This window comes from Ailuropoda melanoleuca, chromosome 14 (genome assembly GCF_002007445.2).
Source record: "Ailuropoda melanoleuca isolate Jingjing chromosome 14, ASM200744v2, whole genome shotgun sequence".
Taxonomy (NCBI): Eukaryota; Metazoa; Chordata; class Mammalia; order Carnivora; family Ursidae; genus Ailuropoda; species Ailuropoda melanoleuca.
This window is the reverse complement of record NC_048231.1, coordinates 41554789-41570865: the sequence shown is the minus strand read 5'-3', so window position 1 is coordinate 41570865 and position 16077 is coordinate 41554789. Positions and strand designations below refer to the sequence as shown.

The window sequence follows — 16077 nt, the reverse complement described above, 5'->3', positions numbered from 1 at the left end:
CCCCCCGCGCAAGGCCCTGGCGGACCCCCGCTGGGGCGTGCGAACCACGGACGCCTGGCGCACTGCCGTCCCGCCTCGCCCGCCGGGGGTCCTGCCTGAGGGGGCGCTGGGGGCCCGCGACGGGCCCCGCGTGTGGAGCTAACCCTCTGCAGCGTGCTGTCCCCGCCCGAGCCCCCTTACTGCCCAGCAGTGCCCCGTGCGCTCTTGACCGGAGACAATGGAGAACAAATGTCCGGCCCAGGGGCTCGGTGCACTTGGGGGTCCAGGCGGGTAGAGGAGACCAGGAGCAGGACGACCCACCGGGCTTGTGGAGCAGGGAGGGTGGGGAAAGGCCCCAAGAAAGGCCATCTAGATTTGGCGGCCCAAAGAAGAGTCCCCTGCCCCATGCTTTTGGCGGTGGTTGTGGTCAGTCACCAGATTGCTGCCTGGGAGGAGGGAAAAGCTTTTCTGGCTCCTTTTCTGTTTCTTTGTATCCCTGCTACTACACGCTTGCTTTTCTTTCCGTTCCTGTCTGTGTTTCGTTGTCTGCAAGTAGTTTTCTTGAAACGAGTCCAGTCCAAGCAAACCCTCTTTCTTCCCTGGCCCTGGGGCTTCGCCATCCTGGGTCTGCTGTGTGCTGCAGGGGACCCCGTGCCCTGCTCCCTGTAAGAGCCGGGCCGCCCGCCGCGGCTCAGTATGTGCAGCTATACACAGCCAGGCCACACTTGGGAGAGAACGCGGGGGTCTGTGTCTCTCACATGCTCCTGCCCCTGTGGGGTGGCACAGCCCGAAGCCCGAAGGCCTGTGTCCTCAGCTAGCTGACCGGGTATGGTCATAGAGAGCTGGTCCCGCCAGGCAGAGCGCCTGGGGGTTGCCTACCTGCGAGGTGGGGGGACGGGGATGTGGCCGTGTTCAGGGAGCACGCAGCAGTCCCTTGTGAGGACAGGCCGCCTTTGGTGGCGGGGCAGAAGATAGACAGCCATCAACCTCAGCGTTTGGACAGCACGAGGAGCCGTTGCACTCAGCTAGATGGGCTGCCCGACACTCCATGTCTGTGTGTGCCAGCATCGTGCCAGGCAAGGAGTACGACGGGGCGCCAAGTGAGGAAATGTGGGGTGAACACGCCAAGCATGTGGGGGCTTGACTCCGGCGGCCCGTTCTGGCAGACCCACGCCCTTCCTGGATGTGACAGTCCTGTCTGCATTCCCACTTGACTGCTGAGGAAACTGAGGCACAGACGTTATGCAGCTGCTAAGGGGATGCGCCCAGGCGTGTGTCCCACAGGCTGGCCCAGAGCCGCCCCAGGTGACCACCGCGGTGGAAATTCTGAAATACTCCTTCGAGTCAGGGAGCCAGAGACGGAGCACACGCCCACCCCACCCCGTGCACTCTACCTGTGAGGCTGCCTGTTCTGTTTTTTATAGTGGGGAGATGAACACCAAACTGTTCGTGGGGATGGGATCGTGGCCTTCTGTGTTTTCTAAATTTCCTACAGTGGTGATCAGAGTTAACTTTTTTGGCCATAACCTGTTATTTGCATTGTCATTCTCTACAGTTGAAAATGAGTCTATGTTCATCTTCCACTTGTGGAATATTCCAGGAAGAGTGCCTTGAGAGCTGGGAGGACACCCTCCACACAAGCCTGGCGTGGTCTTACACACACACACACACACACACACACACGCATGCATGCACCCTAAGTGTGGGGAGCGCACCTGCTTTCTGGCGGCTGTTTCTTTAAGGCAGGAACGTAGTTCAAGAGGAATTTCTCTAGACTGGGTGTGGTTGGGGAGGGATCCCCGAGAAGGGGCTGTCCAGAATCCTGGAACCCAGGAGGGCTCCCTGACGACCTTTCCTGAGGACCTGATTGTCTTGGCCAGACCTTTCCTGGCCTCCCACCGTTTTTAAAATGAATTAAAGCCTCAGGTTTCCAGCTGGTGCAATGGACTCCTGCTGTGTTGCAGGTGGGAGGAGGTCAGGCTCAAAGCCCCTTTGACGGGGCCCCACCCACCATCGCTGAGAGCCCCGCTGCCTGCAGGTTGGGGCTCTGGCATTTCTAGGTGGGCCGTAAGGACCGCTGGCTCTTTGGAAACTCATCCATCTATTCGGCCTGACCAAGGTTATACACCCCAGGTGTGGGGACATGGTGAGGCATCAGGCAGGTGTGACCCCAGCTGGCAAGAGTTTCCCCTGTGGGTGTGGGACTGCTGGGCTCCCCTCGGTGCAGGAACTGGGCAGGAACTCTGGAGAGCCAGAGGCACAGTTGGCAACAGATGGCGTGCAGGCGTCAAACCTTGGGTGTGCTCACGTGGGGAGGCCGGTAAGCTCCTGTGCACTGTCCGGGCGGCTCAGCCTGTCCGCTAGGTGGCCGGGGCCTCCTGTCGGGCCTGGGCGCGGGTGAGCTGCGTAGCCTCTGCCTGCTCCAGCCTGCAGTGTGCCAGCCTTCTCTTCCTTCCGGGAGCCCCGCTGAGGAGGCTGCCCTCGCTGGAACCAGTGTTGTCTAGTCTCTGCTCCCGGCAGAAGAGTAGGTCTGACACTGCAGCACGTGGCCTGTGTCGCATCCACTGCCCTGGGCGGAACAGGGGTGTGCCCCAGCCCCCACTGCTGAAGTAGGCACAGAAACTCCTTGTGCAGAAGGCACAGCAGGTCTCCAGGAGTGGCCAGGGAGGCCAGCCTCCTACAGGGAGAGGAACCGTGGTCTCCAGGGGCCCAGGCAGCTTCCTGACGCAGGGCAGGCACATGGGGGATGGTGTGAGTGGAAGGCGGGCTGCTAGCCCCCGGGGCACATCTGAGATGCTCCAGGAGTGCAGCAGGGGTGTGGGCACTGGGTGCATGAGCTGAAGAGGGTGTGCGGACTCAGCTTACGAGCACTCCCAGTTGTCTGCCTGTGGGTATTCCAGCCCCATTAACCACGGCTGCTGAGCCGCTGCTTCAGAAGTTACCGGTTCCCTCAGGAACCGCCAGCACGTTCCAGGTAACCCTCACAGGGTTGAGGCCAAAGGTTCAGATATTTGCTCATTTGTTCACTAAGTAAATGATGATCAAGCCAGTTTCAAACCTCGAGAACACAGGAAAGAAAACGCAGGACAGTTCTCACCCTTGTGAGGCTTGCATTCTCCCCGATGAAGAATGTGAATGGTCAGCTGACACAGAAGCCCTGAGCTTGCAGATGGTGGGGGTGTAGCCAGCAGAGTTCGCAGAGCTCGGTGGATGGGCTACGGTAGCGGATTTGGTGCTGCGGACGGTGGGACGGGAAATCACCAGATGGCTGCGCTAACGGGAATTACAGAAGAGAGATAGAGAATGTGAAGACAGGTATGAAGGCATCTGATATACTCACCCAGAGTTCTGGAACAAAAGAGAAGCGATGACGGCAGAGGCCCTGCCACCAACAGGACCCCTCGGACCAGTGGGGCGTTGGGGCAGTGCTGTGAGCAAGATGGCAGAGCCGATGTGGAGCGAGGAGGCCCACAGCCAGAGCTGGTGTCGCCCTGGCTCTGCAGGAGATGGGCAGAGAGGCGGGCAGGGAGGAGCCCATCAGCCACAGTCGGAGGCTTTACTCCCCTCTGAAAGGTGCTGCCTCTGCAAGGCTTTCCACAGCAGGGAGAGGCCACCCGCTTCCTGCTTCTAAGGCACCCCTGCTTGTTCTGGGGAGCACGGACTGTGGGGGCAAAAGTGGGTGGAGGAGATCCTGGGGGGCATGGACAGAGGGGAGGCAGGGAAGGGATGGGCACGATTGTAGGTGGCAAGGGTGTTGATTGGTGCACAGGCTGGGCGAGGAAGACGGGGGCGTGCGGTGCAGAGGAAGATGGTGGCCACCGTGCTTCTCACGGCAGGAGTGTTGGGGGGGGGACAGAGGGGAGGTGAGCTGCACTCATCAGGCAGGTGATGATGGTCTTAATGGGCCTGTTAATAATGCCATGTTGATGAAGACCACAGTGTATCTGGAAACGTCCTTTTGGCAAACACCCACCTGGGGGCAGGTGTAAGGGAAGCCCAGACAGGGCAAGGAGGGGCCGGGAAGGGGAAGTCATAGAAACCTGGAAGAGGGAGCAGCATGGAGGGTGCTGAGCTGCCCGTGAAGGCTGACCTGCCCGGAAGCCCGGACACAAGGGAGCGAGTTCACACAGAGGCCCTCCTTGGTAGTGGGAGTAGCTCCATGTGGGCACATCTGTGGAATGGCCGAGTGGGTGAGGAAGAGCTCTCAGAGGAGACGGTGATCAGCGCGTGGCACCCCTACACCCAGAAAACCGGCAGGTGGAAAATAGCAGGGAAGCTGGGAAAGATAAACAAAACACCTGGGAACAAACGTTGTCAAAGTTACAAAGTGTTAAAATTCTACTGAGGAAGATAAGAGAGGTTTACTCGCTCCTAACTTGAACTTGGACTGTGATCTACACCAAAATGTCGATTTGGATATGGTCAAATTAATTCTCAGATGGACGTGCAACACTGAATGTGAGCGTATGGCCAGGACGCTTTTGCAAGGGAAGAGGGAGGAGGGGCTGCATGACCCTAAGGATGGAGTGACTGGTGTCATGAGGTAGGGACCAGCGGGGGCGTGGGGGGGGGGCTGAAAGCCCAGGTCGCACCTCCGGCACTCAGGAACCGAGGGGGTGCTGACAGCTGCACAGCACAGGGATTATCAGGGAAAGATGGGTTACCCCAAAAATGGTATGGGGACAACAGGCTGGACTCTTTTTGTAAAACCTTAATCTTTACTTCACTTTTTCCACCAAAATAAATTCCAGACGGAGCAAGAATTTAATCATGAAACGTGAAACTCTAAAGGCTCTACAGAACGTTGGAAAGACCAGTCCGCATTTTTTTTTTACTGAGGAGGATTTTTACAAGCAAACCACAAAGCTCTAAAAGATGAGATTCATAATCTTGTCTATGTTCCTAAAAAAAAGCCAAAAAGACCACAAACTTGGAAAAAATGCAAAAGATATATCAAAAGAATAATTTTTTAACACATAAAGAGGTCTTGGAAATCAGTAAGGAACAAAGAGAACCAAGTAGAAAAATCTGCAAAAGATACGACCCCCGTTTTACAGCCACTATTAAAACTTAAATCATATGAATTTACAATCAAATAACTGTTATGAAAATGAAAGGTAATAACCACACGGTACTCGCACTACTAAGTGTGAGGCATTTTTAGGACGCTCTGTGCTCCTGATGTGTTTGTGTCTGGGGCATCCGCTGGTGAAAATGCCGCTTGCCGCGCTCCCTGAGCTCACGGTCGGGTCCAGTGCGTGCGCGGCCTGACTTGGCTGCGTGGGAGCGTCTACACCACAGACACTGGCAAACACCCAGGACTGGAGTCACTGCTTTCTCCGTGGCAACAGCCAGGTGGCTCGTCCCACAAGAGGGTGCCTCTCAGGTCTTGTCACCGGCCGCCAGAGCTCCCGCTGCGCAGGTGATATCCTACGTTCTGGGGCTTCTCCCCTGCAAACAAATCCCGTCCCCACCAGGAAACCGATGTTGAAAAGAGTGTTGAACACGCTCAGATGCTCCACTTCCCAGGACAAAAGATAAAGGCCGTGAAACAAAGACGGCCGGGTGGCGCCCGTGGTCCTTGCTGAGCAAGCGTGTGGGAGAAAAGCGCGTTCCCTCGTCCTGTGCCGAGCACCCTTCCGGAGTTATCCTTGCCCCCAAACCCACGACCTCAAGTGCGCGCCCCGAGATCCAAGATCCCGCACCGTGGGCCCCTCCTCCAGCTCCCAAGGGAAAACGTGCAAAGGACACCCCTGTGTTTCACAGAAAAAAGTCCTCTGACGATGGCAGTCTTGCCCAGGAAGGAGGGACATGGACAGCGTGCTCTGGGGGGTGGGGAGTGAGCTCTTTCCCCCTGGACTTTATGTCTGCACAGACCACGGCCTCTGTCCAGCCACTCCGTCCACCGCCAGGTCTTCCTAACTTTGGACTGGCTGGTGGCTCTCACCCCTTCCCGAGGCCCCTGGGTCCTCCCGCCAATGACCACCTGTTCCTCCTCTCTCCAGGCCAGGGGCAGCTGCAGTGGACATGGCCTGCATGGCTCTCAAGGCTGGGTCGGAACAGGCACCCTGCTCACAGGCACTCTCCCTCCCCCCAGCTCCTCCTCTCTCCCTGCCTCTGTGTCCATCTCTGTCCCTCATTCTCTGCCTCTCCCTGCCATGTGAGCCCAGGGCAGGAAGGCAGCCTTCTCTGAGGCAGGGACTCCCCAGGGGCCTCATTGGCAGCACCTTGACCTCAGGCTTCCAGCCTCTGGAGCTGTGAGAAACAGACTGGAGTTCCAGGTGCCCCGTCTGTTATGGCGGCCCGAGCGGACTGACTCTGTCTCCCCGCTGACCGTTGGAAGCCAGCCACCCCGCACTGGTACAGACATGGTAGGTGAACGAGTGCGGAGGGCCCCGCGCGAACTTCCTACCACGGGGCCGCACGGCGGCTGGATCCAGCCTGATGAGCCCCGATTGAACGCCAGTCCCAGCTCGATGGAAATGTTGTCCTTCACGGATTTTTTTAAGTAGGCGCCATGCCCGGGGCAGAGCCCGATGTAGGGCTCGATCCCACGACCCCGGGATCAAGATCTGAGCCGAGATCAACAGCAGGACGCCTAACCGACGGAGCCACCCCGGCATCCCAGCCGTGGTGGATTTGTTTTAACAGCTTTATTAAGGTAGAGTTAACACGTGACAGAATCCACGGGCGCCTGGGCGCTCCACCAGTTGAGTGTCCGACTTAATCTCAGCTCAGGTCAGGATCTCAGGGTCGTGGGATCAGGCCCCATGTTGGGCTCCATGCTGGGTGTGGAGCCTGCTTGAGAACATACAACAAAATCCACCCATTTAGAGTATAATTAAGTGATTTTAGTAACTGTAAAGTTGTACAGCCATCACCACCAATTTGGGACTGTTCTCGGCACCCCCAAACTCCCTTGTGCCCATTTGCAGTCATGTCCTGTCCTGTCTCCGGCCCCTGACAACCACGGTCTGCTTTCTGCCTCTACAGACTGGCCTCCTCTGGGCATTTCACGCAAACGGAAGGATACTGTATGTGAGCTCCTGCACGTGACCTCTTTCACCTAGGACGGGGGTCCGGAGGTTCCTTCACGCAGGCCTGGGGGTGCTGTGTTCTTTCTGTGGCCGGCCACATGCTATTGCATTGTGCAGATGTGCTGCCTTTAGTCTGTCCATTCAGCAGCTGGTGGACATTCCGTTGCTCCCAGATGGGGCTATGTTAGGGGTGATGCCGCCATGGACGTCCACGTACAAGTGTTGGTGTGGACCTAGGCCTTCAGTTCTCTTGGACAGGTTCCTGGGAGAAAAGTCATGTAGTATGGTAGCTCTTGACAAGTGAGACACTTAGAGAAACTTATAAAGATCCTTTTAAGACTTTATGAAATGACCAAAGTCTTTTTCCAGAGTAATTCACCATTTTTCATTGTTTTTAAAGATTTTATTTATTGAGAGAGAGAGAGCACGAGCAGGGGGAGAGGCAGAGGGAGAAGCAGACTTCCTGCTGAGCAGGGAGCCTGACGTGGGGCTCAATCCCAGGACCCTGAGATCATGACCCGAGCCGAAGGCAGACGCTTCAACGCCTGAGCCGCCCGGGATCCCCAGCACTTTCCATTTTCAGCAGGTACGGGTGAGGGCTCTTGTCTCCCCACATGCTCAGCCGCCCTCACTGTCCGTCTTTTCCGTTACACTGCTGGTGCAGAATGGTGTCTCCTCGTGGCTGGACGTGCGTTTCCCTAATGCGTGATGATTGGAGGGTCTCTTCATGTGCTTCTTGGCCATTTGTGTGTCTTCTTTGCTGAAATGTCTACTCAAATCTTTTAATTGGGTTGTTTCTACTTGAATGATTGAATTGTAAGAGTTCTTTGTATGCTCTGGATATGAGCTATCCATCAGATTTGTAATTTGCAAATACTTCTCCAATGTGTGACTTGTATTTTCATCTTATTAATGCTGTTTTTTGAAAAGCAAAGTCTCAAATTTCGATGAAGGTCAATTAGTCAGCTGGTCCCCTTATGCTTTTGGTGCCAGATCCACGAACTCCTTGCTCAACCAAAGGTTCCAAGGATGGTGGTTCTGGTAGTTTCTACGGGGACCCTTTGGGACTTTCTACATTTAGATTCTGTGCTCTTCTTCCTGTCCAGTCTAGATGCCATGCTGTCACTGTTTTTCCCCCCTAATTTTTATCTGTATTTTATTTAAATTCCAGTATATTGCATTAACATATTGTATTATATGTCAGGTTTTATTATAACACACTGACGCTACAATACTCTACGTTACTGGCTGCTCATCACGGTAAGTGCTCTCTTCATCCTTCACCTGTTTCACCCGTCTCCCCCACCTCCCCTCTGCTAACCGTCTGTTTCTTCGCTCTATTTAAGAGTCTGTTTTTTGTTTGTCTCATTTTAATTCATTTGTCTTGTTTCTTAAATTCCACATATGAGTGAAATCATACGGTATTTGTCTTTCTCTGACTGACTTATTTCATTCAGCATAATACCCTCCAGTTCTGTCTGATCTGTGTTGTTGCAAATGGCAAGGTTTCACTCTTTTTACGCCTGAATAACCTTCCGTTGTACGTACAGACCGTCTCCTCCTTACCCACTCACGTGCCAGTGGACACTCAGGAGCTTCCATGGTTTGGCCACTGTAGATGTTGCTGCTATGAACACAGGGGTACGTGCCCTTGGAACTAGTATTGGGGTGGACCTTGCCACGCGGTCAGTCACGCTCGAGGCTGTGCACCAGGTGAAGTTAGAGCTTATCATCACCAGCCCTCCTCGGGCCGCCAGCAGGAAGATCGAGTTTCAGCCTGCCCCCACAAAACACCAGCAGGAAACCCAGACAGACCTCGCGGTCACGCAGGAGAAGCCTCAAGCCCAGCAAAGCCACCCTGAGACGCGGGGGGTTTCTCAGTGTAGACGCACCCAAGGGCATTCCTGGTGGAGAGCCTGCAGGTGTCAGATGTGTCCGCAGACAAAACCACCATCAGCAAAGTTAGACGGCGAAGGGGAGAAGCGCGTTTGTGACCCCAAGCACATGATAGCCTCCCGCGAATGGATGGGAACTGTGCAAAGGCCGGGAAGGGCGCCCCTGCAGATGGTGTGGACCGGCTGGAAGCCACGGGCGAAGATTCCCACACGCGAGGTGCTCCTGTCCTCGTCAGATTGCGGGGGGTTGAACACCAGGATCCCTGCGCTGGCGCGGGGGGGGGATGGGTGCCAGCACCCTGGAGAAGTTGCATCAGGCCGCGGAGGAACTGCCAGAGGGCAGGTCAGGAGAAGACCCTGCGGTGGCAGCACCACGCAGTGATGCTTGCCGGTGACCCCGAGGTCACCATCAGACCAGTGGGGAGCAGTGTACGTCTAGAGACCCAGCCGGTGCGGCTCCTGAGACGGACCGTCCAGGGTCACAGAGTAAGGTGTGGTTAGGTCCCGTGGCACAGCCACACTGGCAAACGTGCCATAGCCGTGAGAAATGGCACGTTTGCAGGTGGCTAAAAATAGAACACACGATGCGATCCTGTCTGGCTGACAAAGGCACGCACAGGTGGGACAGACATTTACGTGTAAGCAATGTAGCACACGGAAGACGTACTTTCAGGTTGGAAGTGAATCGGCGTGTTAAGAAACGACCTCCATGGTGGGAATTCACTCGATTTAGTTTCTCCGTTTTGCTTATCTTATTTCCAATTTTCTCTGCAATGGACATGTACGAATTGTGTACTAAAAATAAAGGAAAATAACACAAGCTCAGTCATCAGAAGACGGCAGACCAAGCCGACTGCTGGCCGGGCATCGCGCACCGTCGGGCTGGGGCTCCTGCCAGGCCTGGAAACTGCACAAAGGGCCCCCACCTACCACCTGCTCCCACAACAAGCAAGAATGCTGACTCTCCAGGGTAACACCCCAAAATCAAAGGGAAGCATGCAAATCTATGAGGCAGTTTAAAGGTCCCAGCGCAAAAAGTTCAGAAAAGCAGAAGATTCAGAGAAGACGTTGGATGGAAACATCGCATTGCTCACCGGCACCAGCATTAGGAATTACGAGTTAAAACAAGATGCGTGTTTCATCGGCTCCTGGATACAGATGAACGTGGACGAAACGTGGACCTCAGGTCACCAGGACACTGTGGTGTCTCACTTTGCTCACGGCACATGTCCTTCCAGCTCATTCTCTGTGCAGGTTGGGTGCCTGTGCGGCCTCTGGAGGGCTGGACCGCGCAGCCCCTGCCAAGCGGCTCAGCCGTGGGTCTCGGGCTCATGGACATCTCGCGGCACCTTCAGGCGAAACTGGGAACATCAACGGGGATGGGGAACAGGTGCGTGCCACATTTCAAAGAGCGGAACTCGGGGAGAGGAACGTCTAACAGCAGATGAAGTGTCAGTATCAGGGATGGCACGTCCGCCGGCGGAGCGGAGTCGCCAGGAGAACGGAGGCCCACGCGGTTGTCCCACGGTGGGGAGGCGCTCGCTGCATATCAGCGTGTGAACGTCAGCCTGCACAGTGGAACATAGCACGCCCTCGCTCAGGAGTAGTGCATCCAAGAAGCACCCGCGGACAGCCTCCTGCCTCCTCCCCGGGCTGTTCTCGGCCCTGAGAATAAGGGCCGCCTTTGTGTTTAGAGTTTAATATTTCTCTGTGTTTCCCACAGTGGAAACTGCGTCACCATCAGCCACTACAACAGGTAGACGTCGGAAAAGAAGGGGAAGCAGTGAGGCCGTACCACAGACGTCAGCAGAGCGAGCTCACCGGCACTCGGCGGGAGGTGGGAGCTCAGCGTCCGCGGTGCCTCCGAACCACCCGCCTGACTCATGGCTGCTCAGGTGGGCGTGGAGCTGGTGTCTGGTTTTCCTTACGGCTTTCTTCATTTCCTAATGTTTTACGATTAGCTAAAAATGACCATGGTGATCTGAAGGCAACAGGATTTCCTTTTTTTTTTTTTTTTTATTAAGTTGTCAGAAAGAGAGAGAGAGAGCGTGAGCTGGGGGAGGAGCAGAGGGAGAAGCAGACTCCCCGCTGAGCAAGGAGCCCGAGGTGGGACTCGATCCCACGGACCATGACCTGAGCCGAAGACAGAGGCCCAACCGACTGAGCTCCCCAGGCGTCCGGGCAACAGTATTTCTTAAGTCAAGGAAGTGAAAGTTGGTGGGCTGGAGGTGGGCCCGGGAGGCTGGGTTTGGCGCCGTAGCAGGGCTGAGGTGGGAGGGAACCGCACACTTCTGAGCAAGCAGGACCTGAGTGACACGCACTTTTCACAGCCTGTGGGACACAGGGCATGAGACGCTGGGGGCACCTGCGGGGGTCGCTGCCCTGCTTGGCCTGGCAGAGGCTATGGGGTCCAGGCGAAGAGCCATGGGGAAGAAGCCTGCCCGCGACTCGATGGCACTTGGGGCTGTAGCAGGAGGAGAGAGGAGAACGAGCCAGCTCAGGGCTGGAAAGTGACAGTCCCCAGGAGAAAGAGAAAATTCGGGAGGAGGAGACACAGTGCAGAAGGCCACACACACACACACACACGTGCACACGGGCCACGTGAGCGTCTGGATGTGGAGCTGTGTGCTGGAGGTGCCGGTCTGTAGCACACGTCTGCAAAGCAGCATGGAGTCACACGGATGCAGAATGTCTCCTGGAAACTTCCAGACACTACAAATGGGTGGGAGTCACCCTGACAGGTTTGGTCAGTGGAGGGACAAGAGGGAATTCGTCGGTGGGCTGCCTGCACAGGGTGGAGGGACGGGCGTGTGCTTTGTGAGGCGGGGACAGCCCAGAGGAGAGCAGGCTGGCGTTGCCCTTGTCCAGGAAGGAGATCCTGTCCATTCGGCAGGTAACTAGTGGGTGTCGTACCCTTTGGGCCAGGAATCACGTGTTTGTACATTATTTTAAATTTTGCAGTAGACTGGGAGTTTGCAAATATAGATCCAGCCGTTCTACTAACATTGCGTGCTCACCTGTCCAATCCAGAATGACCCTGGTTCAGGGGTGTGTCACCGCTGTGATGTCCCCTCTCCCCGGGTCCTTCCCTTCTTGGGACGTGTGTTGGAGTCCTTGGGTTCAGCCGAGGCTTGGAGACACCAGGACATCCCAAGAGCCCCAGTTCCTGCTTTGAGTGTCAGAGGTGGGGTGGCCGTGCTGGGTCTGGACATGGAATGTGTGCCCTGGCCCTCGGCTTCCGTTGAGGAGGACAGACTGAGCCCCACCAAGCCTCACGGTGAGGGAGGTGTGTTCTGAGCTGTCTGCAAACAAAACTACTGCAAAACTACTGTCCATAGGATATTGGTTGCTCCCCCTAGTGTTCCCACAATGCTAGCATGGAGGTGCCATCATTGCTATTATGCAGACCGGAGAGGGGAGCTTGGAGAGCTGGCCCGTGGCCGTGCACCGGGTGGAAAGGCAAGGTCATGGGAGCCTTAGGATTGGTCTCTGAGGTGGAGGGGTGGCCTCTAATGGTCTGGAAGCTGGCCCTGGGGTCCTCCGGGGCAGGGGATCGTGTCCCGGACTGCAGGAGAGGGATGGCATGGGGAGATGGGGTCTGTCTGGGGTTGGTTGGTATGTGTATCAAAGGAGAGCTCAGGCCAGCTGTTTGCTGTCTCGAGGAATGAGCTGACCCTGGGTCTGCATGGTCACAAGTCATCAAAGCATCGTAAAATATAGAAAATTAAAAAAACAGCATGACGAATATAGAAAGCCACGAGGAGTGGGCAGTTTATGGAGCCTCATTGTTCCCCTGGTCCTGGAACCCGGCTGGCTAGGCTGTTTCCCAGGCCCTGAGGTAAAGAAACCCTTTCTGCTTTGTCTCTGGGGCGCGTTGGCTTCGATTAAAGCTGGTGTCTTTCCTGTCTGATGGCCACACTGCTTTCTGGGGTCCCTCTAGGAAATGGCCGTGCCCTGAGCCCCCAGTGGGCCCAGCCTGTCTGCTCGTGTGTTCCTGGAGTCAGACAGAGCAGAGAAAACCCAGGGCCCTTGTCACAGTTGACTGGAGAGCATGGCTTACCCTTCCCGGGCCTGACTTCTGTTCCCTAACCTGCTCATGAGGGAGCCCCCGTGGGTGCTTGCGGGTGGGCATAGTGCCCTCTGTCTGCCCATGCTTGGCTTTTTGAGCTTATCAGGACAGGTAGTCCATCCTAGGTGTTCAGTGAGCATCTTCTGTGTGCTCGAAGCTGGGGGTCCCCCAGGGGCCTGACAGGTGTCCCAGGGGGGCAGCATCCCTACATTCTCCCTCCACACTGGCTCCGTCCTTCGTATCCTCACACCATTTTGGGGTGGCTCACTCCGCCCTGTGGTCCCTCTGAGCAAAGGCTTCTTGGCCCAGGGGCGCCTGGGCAGCTCAGTCAGTGAAGTGTCTGCCTTCGGCTCAGGTCACGATCCCAGGGTCCTGGGATCGAGTCCCACATTGAGCTCCCTGCTCAGCAGGGGGTCTGCTTGTTCCTCTGCCTGCCGCTCCCCCTGCTTGTGCACTCTCTCTCACTCTGTCTCTCTCTCTGTCTCTCTCTCAAATGAATAAATGAAATCTTAAAAAAAAAAAAAGTCTTCTTGGCCCTGACAGCACCCACTTCTCCCCATCCCCCAAACCAGCCACACTCTTCAGACCTCTTGTCCGTGGGTGCCGTCATCCCCACCCCCTGCCCCTTTGTTCAGTGAAACCCCAGGCCTGCCCTGCGCCCAGGAGGCCCCAGGGCCTTGCACGCGTCTGCCTCTGGGAGCTTCCCTGTGAGCCCGTCGGGTGTACCGGGGGAGACTAGGATTTAGCAGCCACGCGGATGCAGGCTGGATTCCAGCTTTGTCCCCTGTTGGCCATGAGTTTGGGGCTGTCACCCCTCAGGTTATCAGGGGTTCCACTACGAAATGCAGAGAAAGGGAGCTGCAGCAGAGTGTTGCCGCAAGGACTGATGCAGCCGTGCGCGGAGAGAGCAGTGCGCCTAGGAAGCAGTAAGAGAGAGATTTGAGACACCCCCAGATCCCATTCCCCAAACTAAACAATGGGCTTCCAAATAACCCTTGGGTCCAAGAAGGAATCGAGAGTGGAATTAGAAAGAATTGTAGATTGAATGAAATGAAAACTGAACATGTCGAAATTTGTGGGATTTGCTGCAGTTGCACTTGGAGGCCGACGTCTAGCACTACACAGCCCGTGTCGCAGAGGAAGGGAACTGTTGATGAGCTCGTCTCCCCCCTACAAAACCAGGCAGGAAAAGAACTAATTAAACCCCACTTAAGCAGCGGGGAGAATGGAATAAATGTCAGAGTAGAAATCTGTGAAATAGAACACAGAAAAACAATAAAGAAAATCAATACATCCAATGTGGTTCTTGGAGCGAGTCGGTCACATTGATAAGCCTCTGGAGACCAGAGACAGAAGACAAAAATGGCCAATTCTAGACTTGTGGACGTGACCACCGGGGCAGGAGCAAACATTTTGCTCGTTGTATCCGTGGTGGTGATGGGTGTCAGCACTGATCAAAGTTACCAAATAACCCCTGTGCCAGAGAAGAAACCAGAAGGGAAATTCATCAAGTTATACACTTTATTTTTTTTTAAGATTTTATTTATTTATTTGACAGAGACAGCCAGCGAGAGAGGGAATACAAGCAGAGGGAGCGGGAGAGGAAGAAGCAGGCTCCTAGCTGAGGAGTCTGATGTGGGGCTCGATCCCGGAACGCCGGGATCACGCCTTGAGCTGAAGGCAGACGCTTAACGACTGAGCCACCCAGGCGCCCCAAGTTATACACTTTATTATGCGTGGTTACTGCATGCCTGTTATATCTCAATAAAGCTGTAAACAAAACCCAAAAGCATTTTTGGGGAGAAATTTAGAAAGACTCAAATAAAAGGCAAAGGGGAGAAAAGGCAAGCAGAGGTATGGGAAATCTCAGGAAGGTGGAGTTCAAGGCTTGCCCTGAAGGGTCCCGGGTCCCTGGTGACTCCTCAGACTCGGGGTTTGGCCCCTAAAAGGCAATGCCTGCAAACCAGGAAACAGAGCACCCTCCCAAAGCCTGAAACAAAGCTTGGAGTCCTATCAGTGCCCGATTGTATCAAAGAGCGGCCCCTGCCCTATTTGACTGACAGACTAGAAATGAATTCTCTCTGAATAGCAAAGCATCTCCCAGAGCCTCAGTGTTTTCCAGGAGGGTGATCATCATTTATCCTGAAACGGTCAGGTGTGCCAGGAAACAGGGTCCCGTGAACCAAGAATCAACAGCCGACATGAACCATGGGTCACCCCATAAGAGAATCACTGCAATGAACTTTAAATGTGATTGGTACCTGCAAGAAAACAAACAGGAAGAAACGGAGCATTTCACCAGGGAATTGACATCTAAAGAGAAAGTACCAGATGGATGTTGGAGAAGTGAAATCCAAAATAATCCAAACCAACAATCACAGAGATGGTCTTAACAGCAGATTACAGAGAGCAGAAGAGGGGATTTGTGAAGTGGAGCCTGGGTGAGCAGAAAATGCCCAGGGGGAAGGGTGGAGGGCGACGGTGGAGTAAAGATATGGAGCCGAGCGCCAGAGGGCTGTCGCAGCCGCCAGCGGAGCCCGGTGTGGCAGCCACCTGGAAGCAGAGGGCCGACAGAGGATGGCTCAGAAGCACTATTTGAACGATACTGGCCAAGAATTAAAAAAAAGCAGATGAAAGACAAAAACCATAGATTCAAGACACTATGAATTTTAATTAGCATAAATACAAAGAAAATACGCCCAGGAATACCCCAATAAAACTGCTCAAAATCAAACTGTAAAAGCGTCCAGGAGAGGCTGGAACATTATCCTTAGGGGCAACAGAAAGACACAATGCACAGTTTTTGGACAGAAATGATGGGAGCAGGAAGACAATGGAAGTATGTCTTAAAGGTGCTTAATGGCAAGGACTGTCAACCTTCAATTTCGTATGGGGGGCCGGCTACTGCTGCTGGCCCCTGTCCCCAGTCTCCTGGTCCTATGGCCCAGCTTCTCCCTGGCCCCTCACCTGACCCCACGCTGTGGGGATGCGCCCTGGTGCCCTCTCACCATCCCCCTCCTCGGGGCTGTGCATCTGGGCCTGACACGTCTGCGGCCAGGCCCCAGAGGGGGGGCTCCCCTCCAGACGCCCCCCCCCC

The 16077-nt window shown here is 55.2% G+C and overlaps 1 long non-coding RNA gene across 1 annotated transcript; it reads left to right on the top strand.

Moving 5' to 3' along the window:
- Nucleotides 1-7479: 7479 nt before the first annotated feature.
- On the top strand, nt 7480-10850 carry LOC117796127. The gene is made up of 3 exons (XR_004620505.1): nt 7480-7602; nt 8221-8276; nt 10635-10850. It is a non-coding gene; the product is annotated as an uncharacterized LOC117796127 (long non-coding RNA).
- The last annotated feature ends 5227 nt before the right edge of the window (nt 10851-16077 follow it).